Source organism: Helianthus annuus, chromosome 8 (genome assembly GCF_002127325.2).
Source record: "Helianthus annuus cultivar XRQ/B chromosome 8, HanXRQr2.0-SUNRISE, whole genome shotgun sequence".
NCBI lineage: Eukaryota > Viridiplantae > Streptophyta > Magnoliopsida > Asterales > Asteraceae > Helianthus > Helianthus annuus.
The window spans coordinates 36,090,905-36,107,985 of NC_035440.2; the positions used below are offsets into that span (position 1 = coordinate 36,090,905).

Genomic DNA, 17,081 nt, shown 5'->3' on the forward strand with positions numbered 1-17,081 from the left:
AGTTTTATGCCACAATTGATGTAATTTATATGTTGCATTTTGTGCACATCGGGAGGCTTCCTCAATCGGTGTCTAATATATATTCGCCACGTGTGTAAGGGATGTGTCTTTCAGACGCATCGTGTAACAGGGACCACCATGTTGTTGAGAGTTCATCATCGACGCATCCTGAATCGGGTGGAAGGGACCACATGTGACGGAGCTCCGGCCCGTTAAGCTACGCACGAAGAATACCCGACCCGTATTTCCTTCAATTCCCCGCAAGCGAAGGCTACAAGACCCGTATTTGGTTTGGATCCCCACAAACGATGTCGATCCAACCCGTTTATGATTCAGATCCCCACCCGACCCATATATTACTATCGCTCTCACAAGGGAGCACCAGGCATGATGAACCCTAATTTTTGGTTTGACGACACGAACCAACCCGTAAACAATGAAGACGAAATCATGCAAAATGTGACGGCATTCGTGGATAATGCAACATATATGCTTCAAAAGTACCCCTATAACATATATCTTTCGTTTTATTTAATTAAATTTAAGTTAATAGGCTAAGGGGAGCCCGGGATACCCCTCAACTTTCTTGGAGAAGTGCAGAATATCTTGTGACAGTAAAAAAAAAAGTTTCTCAATTAATAAATGTAGGGTAACTTTTTATAGATTTAGGATACTCCTGAATTTTTCTCCCGGATCAGCCACTGCCTATATATAAATATGCATTTCGCTATGCATCGACATGGGTAGGTGTTCGATTTTGATCGTAATGATGACAAATTGTACACATATTGAAATGCATGCATATATAACAACGTTTACGTTGGAAAAGGATATAACTTGGAGGTTATGTTGATTTATTTTTGTGTATATAATCTTTATAACACGTTTAATATAACAAGTTTATTTGAGAAGTTGTCCTATGTCCATATTCATATATTAACTTATGTATCTTACAAATTCAACAATAGTACTCGTATCTCCCCAATACAATTTTAGCACATACCTTAACATCAAACGATAAGAAAGAATCACCTTCAACATAAGAAACTAGTTATTAAAGTCATTAATACATAACCAAACTAGGTTATCACCCGCGAACTTCGCGGGTAGGAAAATTTACTTTATATTAAACAAACTATGTCAGAAAGTTGTTTTATAATTGTTTTGAATTGAAAGTTGTAGTCATTAGGGTTGCGAACAAACTTGTTTTATAATTGTTTTGAATTGAAAGTTGTAGTCGTTAGGGTTGCGAGTAAGGTCAGAAACTTTGGGCAAGAACCGGAGCCAGAAATTTGCCTGAATGACCCACGACAAAAAAAAACTTTTATTTATTACAGATTATTAGAACTTTATTAATATTTTGATCGTTCTTTATTATAACACTTAACATGTACAAAAAATAAAAAAAACTATAATGAATTCTCCAAGGCTTTAACACCACCATTGTCACCAACCTTTGAAACACACAAACACAATATCTTTTGATATGCACAATCACATTGGTTGAGTACCACACATATAGGCCAAACAGGTTGAAAGTTGACTCTAGTGCAATCCAAATTTCAAATGCATAGTTTTCAAAAGTATTTATTATTGTTATAATATTATTTACGTAACTATATTTGACCTATTAATTATTATTTACAAAACATACTAAAAGTGGTTTTTGAAACTTTAAAAGTTAAACATATGAGGTAAAATCTTACTTCATAATAATAGATTGTCAATTTGTAAACAAAATTATTACCTCAAAATTATAAAATAAATCTATCTATGGAGTATGCATTGGTAAACATACACGACATTCTCAAAATTACAGAGACAAATTTCAGTAGTTTGTTTGATTTACAAAATATTTTATAAATTGATATTAACAAACGGGAAATAATAAAGATAAAATATAAATTATTAATGTTTAGTTTATTAACAAATTCGAAACCTTAAATTTTTACCTACTTTGATTTTAAAAATATAAGAAAGTACTCACGGTTATTAACAAATTCGAAACCTTAAATTTTTACCTACTTTGATTTGTTTGTTTTCAAAAATATATTAATTTGGAAATTCAAATTGTTTGTGTAAAAAAAATATTCATGTGTCTTTATTGATCAAATAAAACATTGTATCCAAATGACTTGTTTTTGTATAATAAAACATAAATGATATTAGTTTGTATTGATACAAAAATTTCCATGATCACAACATCAAACGGAATTTGATCCATTATACGAAACACATAGTAAAATGGAAACGTATAATAAAACATAAATGATATTAGTTTGTATTGATACATGAAAAAGAGATTGTGTATTACTTAAGAATTTTGCAAAATACCTGGTTGAAGAAACCAAAGAATAGAATGAAAGTTGATATGTAATGGAGATGTATGTTGTAATATATATAAAATGATATTATAAATGGAATGTTTTTTTATGATGGGAAATTTAATAAGATACATTTTTAAATCTTAGACTTAATAAGATACCTTTTTAGGTTTTAACAACACCAAAATGAACAGATTTGACAACATAGGCTTCAAGATCTTGACTAAACATGTATGAACACATGTCCTTCATAATCATCCCAAAGAGTTAAATCAACCTCAACATCTCTAAAAAAAGAATATAAGCAATTAATTTCAGATTAACAAAATTAGGTAATATTTATAAAATATAAAGAAAAAAAATAATTTAAATTGTATTACTCGAGATCTTGAAGCTTAAGATTGAGGCGTTTTCAAATGCAGATTAAATTTTCAGACCCGCGAAGTTCGCGGGTGAATTTGAGTACTGGTTTGATGATTAAAGACTGAAAGCTCGAAAATTTTATTTCCAACCATTGAAAAGACAAAGATAGATCGCCTGTCTAAGGCAAGATCGTTTACCATCTCAGAACATCTATGAGTAAAAACACAGCTGTCAGTTAATCCGTCCATCTTAACGTTCCAAAATCTATCTCCTAAATAAAGAGTTGATTGACCACCTTTGAAAATTTTCCCATAAAATTGCCTCTAAAATTCATCAGCCATGACCTGCATAGGCAGTGATAATTAAAAATTAATTTAAAAACCAATATACAGAAAGAAAACATTATTCATCATACTTATTGTATAATATACTACTTACAATAACGTCTTCGTCAGGTGTGATTTTGGATATAAAGCAGTATTGATGAACAAATGATTTAAACACCATTAGAAAGAATGATGATTGTCCAAATTACTGAAACACCATTAGCTGCCATGTCACAAAATAAATATATCATTAGCTATGTTTACCAAATGCGGCACCTGTTTACCTGATTTTTTCTATAACTTATTTTATAGAGTTTCGAATTTTGGTTTCTTTGATTGGTCTTGATTTTGATCCGTGGACAAAATACAAAAGATTAGTACAGCAGCATCAAGTTTAAGTAAAACCATTGTATTATCATAAAAAGGCAACATCATAATGGGCATTGAGTAAGTAAAACCATTGTGTTGTAAATGCAACATCATAATGGGCACTGAGTAATGAACTATTAAATATTGGTATGTCTACTATGAAGAGGAACTGTTGAATTTAGGATATACTATACAGTTAATAGTCATAGGCATAGTTAAAGCCAGCTTAGAGTATTAGAATCAAATAGGCCGAAGAAAAAACGTCGTCTTTAATCTATGCATTTGCTGCCATACTTATGTACTTTCGATTAGAAATGAAAATTTTGATTCCAATAGGTAATTAGGTCACATTTAAAAAATCAAGTCAAAGTCAATTGTTGGACATATTATTCTTGATGGAAAATTTATGCATTTAAGATTGTCTAGCTGTTGTGCCATTATAATACTGGTAATCAACATCATATTACTTTTAAAGAATAACATGGGTAAGCATGCAACAGTAAATCTCATTGTATACTAACGTAAATATCAAATTCAAATGAAGCGTTTGATTGAAGTTAAAGTTGATCCGTTCCTAACTAATTGTAAACCGAGTTCTTTCTCTATTGAGTGAAGCGTTTGATGAGGAAACACTCCTTTCTAAGTCCGGAAAATATATCCCATTAAATGTAGTGTAGAATCAACATGTCTATACGTCTTACCGAAAACCTATACAACGAAAATATATAAATATCAACATATTTCATTCATCTTCACATAAGAAATTGCATGATTAATGATCTAACCTCGGGGAGTTTGGTCGAAAAGTGTTTAATGCAATCCCACCCAATGTTCTTCACAATACCGTCGAGAAGATACAATGATGGCAACTTTCGATCACTCTGAACTTAAAAAACTAAGCCGAAGTTAAATAAGTAATTTGATCCTTTATATATGAAATTATAGATGTTGCCTTCTAACTCTAAATTTTGTGGACTTTATAGTGTGCAACTAAACATAACCATCATTACCATCCTGTCAAATCTCACTATTGATTTGTAAGGTAATTTTATAAACTATTGGGACATTTCATGACTATGCAAAAGCTTAATATAAAGGGTGACCCACATTTGTTATTAATTGTATTGTATGTCATCAACAACAGAGAGGATACAATTGAGCCAAATCTCCTATCAAATTTTAAGTCATACGCAAAAAATAGAGTTTTAAAAAAATCCATCCTTACCATAGTACCAAATCTCATAAAGCTATTATATTGACACGACCCTTCATTCCTTTTCCTTTTTGCATAAAAAATAGCACACAAATTTACAATTATTAATCAACATAGAAAAACAAAGTAATATAATTATAAGAAAAATTAGTGATTGTATAAAATTTTTATCGAACCTTGGCACTGCCATGCTTAATGTAGAGAGTCCCAATCTTGGATCCATCTTTTTGTGTGGATCATCAGTACAAGTGCACTTGACAAATGTTGAATAACTTCTTCATCCGAGGAGTATGAATACTCAAACCATATCAACATAACCTAAAGAAAAAAAAACATAATCAGTTGCTACCTATGTTTAGTTATTGGCATGTTACGATTTATACTTCAATTAGGTTGTATAGTTTATAATCGATCTTAATTAGAAATGTGTTAATTGCATGGTATCGATAAATGTCATACCTGAAGCATTCATCGAGAGTCGGTGAGGATAGCTTTCCGTCAACATCCCAATTCATCAACAAAGTGTACAACCCTTAATAAAAATAGCACAACACAGTCTAAGAATGTTCCAAATTAGTAATATACAAATATTGTCAAGAATCTACAAAGCAAACCTTTGAGTTTAATCTTAAAATTTATACAGTGCAATAGCATGTTAAGCGGTGCAAGTTTTAATGTAATCTCAAATTTCTCTTAGGCTAACTCAAAACTACAAATTCCTCGGTCATGCATATATGTTATAATCATTTCGGTTCCGTTCAGCCCAAACCGAAGAAGCCGAACATATACACATAAGACCAGTTAACAATTTGTAGTGTGGGTCAACATGTTCCAAAACAACAAAGTGCTGAAGTTCTACAACATTGAATAACTAAAATAATATCATCATGAAATTAACAACACCAGAGACAAACATGTGATCAAATTTAGTAGGGGTGTTCATGATCCGGTTTTGACGGTTTTTGGCTCAAACCCTCAGTAACGGTTTCAATATCATAGAAAGCATCACCTTTCTGCAACAGCAAATACAAAGGCATAAGCCTGCTCGAGCCATTTAGGATCCTTCTTTTAACCAATTCATCAGCTGTCGGGAGGTGATAAAAGTTTGCTCTCCAATAGAAGAGGTTAACTTTTAACAACACCCACAAATTCCATTCAAATTTTTATGGGAGCTGTGGTGAACAGCTTTCTTTATACAGCACTTTTTTCACTGAAGCCACAGTGAACCAACCCGTATCATCTTCCTTCCACACCCATCTATCCTGCTGCGTATTAAGCTTAATGCCACAGTGAACCGACCCATCATTTTGATAAACAAAAATTTTCTAGTGGAATAGTGCTATAACATCTAGCATATGATAACATCCACATGATTGTCTTGCCTTTCTGAATTCATTTGATTTATAATCATACTCTCAAGAAGCAAAAGCAAGACCTGCAAACTTCGTAAAAAAAATATATATATATATATAAAAATTAACTCATTTATAAACATGGTGAAAATCAAATGACAAAGGGATAGAGTTGGTTACCGGAATCTAGCCAAACCCCCAGCCGTGACCGGTTTCCACCACGGGTGCCGCTAGCTTCACCCCAACCACCACCAGCACGATTGTAAACCACAACCAGTAATCCCCTTTACTTCTCCTTATGCACGGCTTCCAGTACCTTAACAATGGGATGAGAAATCAAGTGTTTCCCTAACAGTCATCTCGGGAATATGCAAATCATTTTGACTTATATAGGCAGCAGTTCTCTGGGGAACAAATTCTTCTAGTTTGTATCCATTATAAGAAATATCACCACTAATTTGTATTGAATGGATAAAAAGCACGTTTGATATCTCTATTGCAATCCAATATAGCAAAATAAGCCATACATATTATTACATGATTAAGTCAACTTGTCAAACCATTCAATTAAGTCAACAACTTAGAAAATCTAACAAAACCCCTAAAATCACAAAAAAAAAAGGAAACAATTAATCAATTACAGAATCATTGAAGATTTTGTTGAAGATCATACCTTAAACCAAAATAGATTGTTTCTCTTTCAATGTATATGGAATCGCTTAACATGAATCTGAAAAAAAACGTGAAAACATCAGTGTCAAACATCATAATAATCACAAGAAAAAACCATTAACGTGAATTGATAAGGACAAACTCTTATTAATATGTGAGAAGGCTACATAGTTCTTAGAGCAAAATAACAACAATAAGAACTGAATAAAGGGAATGTTGAACCAGAAGGGGTAGAGAAGAAATACCTACATTTATAAGGTAGAGAGCAGATGGACGATGCATGAGAGAATCGGCAGAGAAGAATGAGCGATTTAGGGTTTTCTTTTGATAATATAGAGATCGGAAAAAAAAAGCATTGGATGAGCAAGTTAGGGTTTTCTTGTGATGGTGATGAATGAAAGGAATAAGGTATTTAACAAATTGAAATCATCGCAATACCAGCACAACAACAGGTAGGTAGGGATGAGGTACATAAGATCAACTCAAACGATTTGAAAGAAACAAACCCCTAAATGCGTTATGTTTATATTTTTTTTATTTTCCAAAGAATAAAAAAGAAAATCTCAAATATAAAAATCAAAATCGGAATAATAGACAAATAACGGATCCGTACCTTGGTGTCGACCGCATTTAACTGTTAGAAAAGAAAAGCGACCGAAGATCAAGAAACCCTGGCTATAACAAATAAAAATCCAATAAATCAACAGTTGAAAGGAAGATTAAATGTTAAAAGAATGATAAAATCATCATGGTTAATTCGAGATCTAACCTTGATTTGAAGACATCTGAGGATCCCAGTGTGAATCGAGATGGGGCGTCGATGGAGGAGCAGGAAATCTAGGGTTTGATCCTGGATCGTAGCAAAGAAGAGGAGGTATCGCACATGGAGAAACCCTAGATTGTGAAGGATGAAAACCGTAATCGCCGTTTGGGAGAATGTGAGGTATATGAAAGAAAAGAGTCGGGTTATAACATTATATATGATGCGAATTCTGACCTGTTTTACCAAGAATGTTAATACATGGTTTAAACCCAACATAACCTATATTTACTTGTTACCACTTACCATAAAAGCTTTTAACACATATAATCTCCAAAATTATCAAAGAGATACACATCCATGGACCCTAAGATGTTTTTGAAATTATGATTTGAATCAATAACCAAAATGGCTTAAAGTAAAAACTCACTCCATATTATGAATTAGGTATATACAAATTAAAATTAGAAGGCATACACAGAGCATCTTGTCAAGTTTCTTTATTGCAGGAATGTTCATGTGTAGATCTATTATTGGTTTTATCATTTTAATCTTTATATTCAAATCATATATTAGTAAACCAAACTACAAAACACATATAAATATAACAAAACATGGTACCCAAAGAAGTTAATATTTTTTATTTTCCATTTAATTCATTACCCTTTTTCAAAGCCTTAATTAAACTAAATAGAAATATCCCAAGAAGAAGGCTGAGTCCATAGTCTACATGGGCAAACAAAGCTTACCTGTGAAGGCTGAGTCCATAGATTTATATACTTTTATGGCCATATAACATAGCATGTATGGCGTGAGGGCAAGACAAATGCAAACATTCAATAAATTGAACCGAATCACATGGAGAATTTGTTATAATAACTCGATGAAAAAAGTCATGACTTAAATGGCTACCATAACTCCATAAAGAACAACAAAACAAAAAAAAATTGTCATGCTTTGCCAAATTAAAAGTATATTTGGAACATGATAATAGGCAAGTCTGCAATTGTGAATAGTCTTTGTGTGTGATAGAGACATAGAGTAATTATTATATGCAATTAAATACACAAAAAAAAAACACCTATCATTCAAATAACCAAGCCAAAAACCACTGGACCAAATAAAAAATGGTAGCATGTAATATAATTTAAAAAACATAACCTTCAATAACATTGAATTCAGTTTACTCGGTACGTCATTCAACGATCACAATATGAACTAGAATCCAAAGTGGTGGATGTCCATTGGAAAGAAATGTCAAGTCATTTTTTAACCAGAAATATAAAGTCATGTTAATTGCTTCCATCTAGCCAGATCACATATATCACTGGTGATTTTACTCGATTCTACATATACTGGCAATATATAAAAGGTAGATAATATAAATTGTATAATATATAATTATGTATCAATCGAAGTTGTATAAAACATATAACTTGTTAATCCATTAAGTACCAATCGAAATAACAAAAAATAAAAATCGATTCCTAAAAGCCCTAAATAAAAAAAATGAAAAAAAACAGATTAGGATATAATATATTGCTGAAAACCCTAAAATCGTTGAAGATGAAACAACATATAATGTATACAAAAGATTTGTGATAACCCGAAAATCGTAGAACATGAGAAAAGGGAAAGGAAATCAAACCTTGGGGATGATTAAATCGCCAAGAATCTGATGGGGAAGGGAGGATAATATTAGTGCTCATCAATCAAATGCGTGACCATCTGGTGCATTATCAAACATGAATCAATATCCGAAGAATTGTTACCTGTTTGTTGAATCGCTTGGAGACGGTGATGGATCCAGTACATCAATGAATGAGGGGAGGCTAGGGTTTAGAAAAGTAATGTTGGTTAGCAAAGATAATATACACGATCCAGATTGTTGACCGGAATCCAAATTCCAACCCGATTTAGAAACGGATCCGGCGTGGAATTGTGTGTATAGTAGATTCCCTCCTAAACTCAAAAAATGAGGTTGCCACAACAGCAAAAATGTCCCAAATCCCATGCCACCTAGCCCAAATCACATCTCATTTATATATATATATAGATAAAAAGTGCGAAGAGATTAAATATAAAAAGTATTACACTAGACACTTGTCTTCACCAAGTGATGTAAGAGACTTAGGCAAACATGGCCTTTGATTGTCAAGAACTCTTACGATCAATCTTGGATCCCGAGACGACTCACACACTCTATGATGGATGATGGATGATGGATGATGGATGATGGTGGTGGATGATGGTGTTGTGATGGTGGTGGGGGGTGAGTGAAGTGTGAGAGAGGTGGTGTACCAAGGGATGGTTTGCAAAAGAGCCAAGCACCCCTATTTATAGCCTGAACAGCAGCTCGGGCACGCCCCGTGTCAATTGGGCACGGCCCCGTGTCCATCCTCCTTCTCTTTCTTAATTAATTGCAGTTTTTCTGCATTAGTTGACCACGCCCCCGTGTACGCTGGGCACGACCCCGTGTGCAGAAGCGTATATGTACTATCAAGATTTCCCTAGATTCTGCGAATCTTAGAGTTGCCCCACGGCCCCGTGTCCACTGGGCACGCCTCCGTGGTGGGTGATAGAAGCTTCAACAACTTTGTCTTTTCTGCTGACACTTGGGCACGCCCCCGTGCTTACTGAGCACGAGGCGTGTTCAGCCTTCTGATCTCTTGTTTTGCTTGGGAAGATGTTGTCGGAAGATCGGGCATGCCACATTTGTTCCTTTTCTTGTATTTATGTTAGATTTAGCTGCCTTTTTGCTTCTTTTGTTCATTTGAGCTCATTTAATTCTGAAAATACAAAAGAAAGACAAAAACACACTTTTTCTAACATTAGTACTAAAAAGGGTTAGGTTTATGCCACAATTGATGTAATTTATATGTTGCATTTTGTGTACATCAAATACCCCCACACTTGAATCTTTGCTTGTCCTCAAGCAAAACTCTTTATAATGTGGCTTTACACTCCCAAATGGAATGGGTAGAAGAGGAGGTTTTTGGGCTTGTCATAGAGTGTCGGGATTTCCAAGATTCTTTATTAAGTTTTATTTTTATTTATTTACAATCCTGTTCGTCATGATTTATTTAAAACATTACATATGATAAATTATTAGGGCATAACATGGCTTTTTAAAATTCCATTTATATACAAGTTCACATAGCTCACGGGGGATTACTCAACACTCGGCCGAAGATGTATTTTAGTGAATCACTCGAGAGCGGCATGGAACTTACTCCTACCATAAGCTTGCCAAGCAATCAATCATCATCCTTTTTAACTATACACCTTTGTAAATATAAAGAGGACTTTTGGGTTAAAGGTAGGTGGTTGGGTTAGTGGTTAGTAGAAAAAAAAAGCGAAAGGCGTAAAAAGCATCGGTTTTCGGAAGACTTTTTTACTTTTCATAACTTTTTATTTTGATGAAGCATTTTTTTTCGAACAAAGTTCTTTTTGATAAACTTGTTTGTTTATTTATTTTGGCTTCATCATCATCATTCAATTTTTTTTTCATAAGGAAGTCATAAGAAAAACCGAGCTTCTTACTAAAACAAAGGGTTTAAAATAAAAAGGTTTTTGGTGGATAAAAGGGTGTTTGTTTGGGTTAAGAAATGAAAAGGTTTAGGCTGAAAGGGGTTCACTAGGGCGATTTTGGGTAGGTGGTAAAAAAAAAGAAAATAATGGTATAGAAATAAAAAGGGTTAGTCCTAATACCTCCATCATTTATTTACTCGAGTTTAAGTTGGTAAGGACCGGGAATGTATCGTCGTGGCAAGTTCTATTTAGTTTAAAGATATGTATTTGTATGCTCAATAAAGGCTCAAAACTCACTTTTTGTGGGAATGGGTTTTTATGTGATCAAGTATATATAATCAAATTATAACTAAACTTGTCATGTCGTTTCATAATTTCCTTATGTTGGTTCTTTTTATCACGACACTATCGGTTGTAAATTTGTAAAAATATAACCTTTTTAGAACTTGAAATTCCCAAATTAAACCTAGACAAGTAAAAAAAATTAAAATTTTTTGAAAAAAATTTGGGGTGATTAGCGGTTCCAATAGTGTTTTGTGTAAGGCTTGTAATTAGGATTTGCAAGATTCAAGGTTTTAGCATCCCCCCCCACACTTAAATTACACATTGTCCTCAATATGTCCCAAAAATAAGTTTTTAGGCTGATTGCATGTGTAAAAAGGTGTGAAAAAGCAAAATTTTATGTTACTGGGCGTCTGGACACGGCCCCGTGTCAGATGAACACGACCCCGTGGTCAGAGTGTCAGTAACGAAAACTTACAGAAGGTGGACACGGGGGCGTGTCGGCTGGGCACGACCCCGTGTCTGGCAAAAATCTGCAGAACAAAACAAACAGCAGGTCTGGGGAAGTGGGCACGGGGGCGTGTCGGACGGACAAGACCCCGTGTAGACAATCTGCAAAGGTGAAAAACAGGTTTCTGGCTTCGGTTTTCCTGTCTCGGCTTTAGTAGCACTAAAGTTTAGTGCTCTAAGCCTCGTATGTACCTGCTTTATCAATAAACACTACAACAAACCATAGCAAGCATCCTAAATTACCATAGTTCAACATCCACATCACAAAGTTAAAAAGAAAGAAAGAAAAAAAAATGTAGAAAGTAATAAGAGTTAAAGGAAAGTAAATTGTTTAACACACGGTACGCAGGCCGGAAATTGTTCAACAGAAAAGAGGGTTAACCTGTGGGACCTCCTACCAGATGCTCTTAACTCTACTCCTTCCGCCTAGTCCATATCCTCGTCATCATCGTCACCTCCTGCTCCGTGCCCCACATGTACTCCCGGATGTTTCCGATATCATCCTGAATGTCGGAGATGTTTCTCTCAATTGCTCCGACCCGGGTGTACGTGTTGCTGGCCAAGTTATAGGTGTTCCTGGTGCACATGAGGTTTTTCTGCAGTAAATCATGTAAACTTTGGAAGTTAGGAAAACCGCCTCCTTGTGAGGAGGACTGGCCCGGATCACCATGGGACGGGTATTGGTATTGAGGAGGTGGTTGGAACTGTGGACCGTGAAGGATGAGTGCCTCTTGTGGGTTCCATGCATGCCCTGGACTCTTTGGAAGCTAACCGACCCGTCTTCGGCTTCATAAATCAAGTTCATGGAGCGGCAGATGTGTGTGTCCACTCTTCCTGACCATGGGCTCTTTTGGAAAGACCTTGGCATGTTCACAAAATGCCTGAAGAGACGGTATAGCCACCCCCCGATGAAGATAGGGGTTGGATGAGTAGCAAGCGGGTTCCAATGCATGTTTCGGAGTAGGAGGTATGGAACATCTAGGTGTCTGCGGTTGTGAATGCAATGAAGGACCACCAGATCTCTTAACCCTACAACGCCACTGCTGTCATGCCATTGACTAAGAGAGTAAGTGAGGACCCTATGGATGTAGCGGTAAAGAGGGTCTCTCAACTTAGTGCTCTTAGTGCTACTTGGGTTGTAGATTCCTTCTCCTATTTGAGCCCCAGTGGCTTGGCGTTCGTTTTCTCCTAGTTCACGTAATCCTCCGGTGTTTTATTCATTACCCGCATCTTCCTCCGCATACAACCCCACTATCGACCCAAACTGTGCCATCGAAATCGAGTACTTGGTCCCCCCACATCGGAATTCTACCCCATCATTATCAAATGGGTCGCACCTTGAATTGAACACGAATGTGCTATAGAATTCCAGATTATATTCGTGGACCGAGCGTAGGCGAGTAGTTAGGGCGACTCTCAGTGGCCCGGTGACTAGGTTGTTGAAACGGTCCCAGTGGTTCACTGCTCCTAAAAGTTCCATGCACACTTGTAGTGAGTATTCCTCCGGCCTGGTTCGAAGCACATCGTATCTTGCCTTAGCATCCAGCTCATTTGCATTGAACCTTGTGAATTTCTTGGACATCTGAAAGAATACACCAAACAATTAGCACGGAACAGTGAAATTTTCAGAGAAAACTGAAAACAGTCGGCTGAACACGACCCCATGTTCACCGGACACGCCCCGAGTTGGTCAGAAATTGGCTGGACACGCCCTCGTGCTCAGCGAGCACGACCACGTGTCCAGACGTCTGTTTCCTAAAAATCCCATTTTTCGACTCGGTCCCGAAAAGTTGAAATTTTTTGGTCCAGTAGGGGTGGTTTTCCCCGAAAATGAAACCCCAAGTGCCGTTTTTCCCAAAACAAACCGTTTACCCTTTCAATTTTATCTTTTTCGGTTCAAAAACAAGGGTTTCGGGTTTTTGTGAGAAATCGGGCGAATATATGAACAATACAAGTGGATTTACTTCCTATAACATGAATCTAAACTAATGCTAACAGATTTATGCAAAAATTTGAGGTTCGATCCGGATGAAGTTCAAGAACCCTTGATTTTTCCCCAAATTTTTGATGTTTTAACTACATGCAAGTCCTTAATCTAACTACTAATGATGATACAATCATACCTTGATGTTGTTAAAAGTAGAGGAGACGTCGAAACCGTGCAGAAAAATCGCCTGAACCAGAGAGTTTTCGGGGAAACGGGGCGTGTGGAATGAAGAACAGTTATGAAAAAGTGGGTTTTATCCCGACAGTTGCGCGGACACGGCCCCGTGTCCAGCGGACACGGCCTCATGTCGATTTTTTTTAGTACTCGTGTTAGTGCCCTTGTTTCCCAAAAACTTGGTTAGAAGACTTACCGATTCAGATGTCAACCCGTTTGTTCGTAACTTACCAGGTATGATGTTGATGCTTTTACTCTTCGACCGTTTGAAGCGAGATTTCTTCCTCTTCATCCTCAATGAATCCTTGATAGAGCTTCAGCCGTTGGCCATTGACTTTAAATGGAATTCCATTTCGAGATTTAATTTCTACTGCATCGTGTGGGAAAATATGGGTGATGGAAAAAGGTCCTGACCACCTAGACTTTAGTTTACCCGGAAACAATCGAAGTCGTGAATGAAACAATAGAACCTAATCTCCTACTCGAAATTCATTAGGTTTAATGTGTTTATCATGCAAATTTTTCATTCTTTCCTTATAAATTTCAGAGTTATAGTATGCATAATTCCTTAATTCGTCTAATTCATTTAATTGACAAAATCGATTTTTACCGGCATATTCTAAATCTAAGTTTACATTTTTTATTGCCCAGTAGGCCTTGTGAGCTATTTCTACTGGCAAATGACAACTTTTTTCGTAGACGAGCTTATATGGGGTTGTACCTATTGTTGTTTTATAAGCAGTTCGAAAAGCCCATAAAGCATTATCTAATTTATCAGCCCATTCCTTTTTATTTAACACTACGGTCTTTTCAAGTATTCGTTTTAAACCTCTATAGTCACTTCAGCTTGTCCGTTTGTTTGAGGGTGATATGCTTTTGAGACCCGGTGATAGACCCCATATCTTGTTAAAATTTTTTCAAGTTGATGATTACAAAAATAGGTACCTCTATAACTTATTAATGCTTTAGGTGTGCCAAAATGAGAGAATAATTTTTTCAGAAATCTTACCACGACTCTTCCATCGTTTGTTGGAAGTGCCTCGGCCTCGGCCCATTTAAACAAGTAATCTACCACCACAAGTATATATTTGTTTCCTTTTGACGGTGGGAAAGGTCCCATAAAGTCGAGTCCCCACACATCAAAAATTTCATAAACAAGAATGCCATTTTATGACATTTCGTTTTTGGAAGAAATATTACCTGATCTTTGGCAAGCGTCACATGTCTTGACAAGACTTTGTGCGTCTTTGTAAATGGTAGGCCAATAAAATCCTGAATCGAATACCTTTCGTGCGGTACTAGCGGCACCATGATGTCCTCCGTATGGACCTTCATGACAATGGCGGAGAATTCTTCTGGCCTTGCTACCATGTACGCACCGTCGGATGAGTTGGTCGGCACACATTTTGAAAAGATAAGGATCTTCCCAAAAGTAATGCTTTACATCAGCATAGAATTTCTTTCTTTGGTGATGTGGCCATCCTTTAGCGACTATACCGCTAGCTAGGTAGTTAGCATAGTCGGCATACCATGGTTCTTCTCTGTATTCCACCATTTCTAGGGACTCCGTTTGAAATTTTTCGTTGATTTGCTCGTCCCTGGTTGCCTCCAAAGCTGGGTCTTCTAAGCGTGAAAGATGATCTGCTACGGTGTTTTCTGCTCCTCTTTTGTCTTTAATTTCAATATCAAATTCTTGGAGGAGTAGAATCCACCGAATCAAATGGGGTTTAGCGTCCCGTTTCTTGAAAAGGTATCGAATGGCTGCATGATCTGTATAGACTATTATTTTAGAAAGAACAAGATAAGAACGAAATTTATCAAAAGCAAATACCACAGCTAGTAACTTTTTTTCAGTTGTTGTGTAATTTTCTTGTGCATCGTTAAGTGTTTTACTAGCATAATAAATTGGGTGAAAATGCTTTTCTTTTCTTTGTCCCAAGACTGCTCCAACGGCAAAGTCACTTGCATCACACATGATTTCGAAAGGTAATTTCCAATCAGGCGTTATCATGATAGGTGCATTGACTAACATTTCTTTAAGTATTAGAAATGCTTGATTGCAATCCTTGTCAAAGATGAAAGGGGCATCTTTTTCAAGTAATTTTGTTAGACGCCTTGAGATTTTAGAAAAGTCTTTGATAAAACGCCTATAAAATCCGGCATGCCCTAAGAAATTTCTGATTGCTCTAACGGAGGATGGTGGTGGTAATCGAGAAATAGTGTCTATTTTTGCTCGATCAACCTCCATTCCTTCGCTTGAGATTTTGTGACCGAGTACTATTCCCTCCGTTACCATGAAATGACATTTTTCCCAATTAAGGGCGAGTTTCGTTTCCTCACATCGGGATAGCATTCGTTCAAGGTTATCGAGGCATTGGTCATATGAATCTCCAAAGATAGAAAAGTCGTCCATGAAGACTTCCATTGTCTTTTCTATCATGTCATGGAAGATGGCCACCATGCAACGTTGGAAGGTTGCGGGGACATTACATAGACCAAATGGCATGTGTCGATAAGCAAAAGTTCCGTAGGAAGATGTGAATGTTGTCTTTTCTTGGTCTTCGGATGCTATCGGAATTTGAAAGTAACCTGAAAAACCATTCAAGAAACAATAAAATTTATGACCGGATAATCGTTCTAACATTTGGTCAATAAAGGGCAAAGGAAAGTGATCATTCCTTGTTGCTTCATTTATTCTTCTATAATTTATACATACCCTCCATCCTGTGACGGTTCTCGTTAGTATTAATTCATTCTTTTCGTTAGTTATTACCGTCATACCTCCTTTCTTTGGAACTACTTGGACGGTACTTACCCAAGGACTATCGGAGATATGATAAATAAGTCCGGCGTCAAGTAATTTGATGACTTCATTTTTAACCACTTCTTGGACATTTGGATTTACTATATGTTGTGGTTGTATTACCGATTTGTAGTCATCATTCATTAAAATTTTGTGCGTGCACATGGAAGGACTAAACAATTGGATCTTCTTTTATTAGTGAAGTTTGATCGCTAGTTAAATTAATACTTACCGTTTCGTCAATTTTAGTGTTAGTGTTTAACTCTTTTAAAAACTTAGCATGAGTGGGAACTAAACAATGATTTTCAAAAGAAGGTGACAAGAGATTAATTTCTCTCTTCTTGAATTTCAACGTTAACGGACTCACCTTTTTCGTTGTTTAACTCATGTGTCGGTTTCTCACTTATTTGTTCTT

General features: G+C 35.9%; 2 long non-coding RNA genes across 3 annotated transcripts; both read right to left on the reverse strand.

Moving 5' to 3' along the window:
• Positions 1 to 3,839: 3,839 nt before the first annotated feature.
• LOC118481250 lies at positions 3,840 to 5,531 on the reverse strand. Its single transcript, XR_004865037.1, has 5 exons — positions 5,055 to 5,531; positions 4,772 to 4,913; positions 4,608 to 4,662; positions 4,168 to 4,268; positions 3,840 to 4,090 (listed from the first exon to the last, which is right to left on the reverse strand). It is a non-coding gene; the product is annotated as an uncharacterized LOC118481250 (long non-coding RNA).
• A 648-nt stretch (positions 5,532 to 6,179) lies between these two features.
• On the reverse strand, positions 6,180 to 9,210 carry LOC118481251. Of its 2 annotated transcripts, none has more exons than XR_004865038.1 (6): positions 9,152 to 9,210; positions 9,028 to 9,054; positions 7,389 to 7,616; positions 7,233 to 7,294; positions 6,621 to 6,677; positions 6,180 to 6,263 (listed from the first exon to the last, which is right to left on the reverse strand). It is a non-coding gene; the product is annotated as an uncharacterized LOC118481251 (long non-coding RNA). The 2 variants fall into 2 exon arrangements; XR_004865039.1 differs by having other exon boundaries at positions 7,389 to 7,513; positions 9,152 to 9,207.
• Positions 9,211 to 17,081: the final 7,871 nt, after the last annotated feature.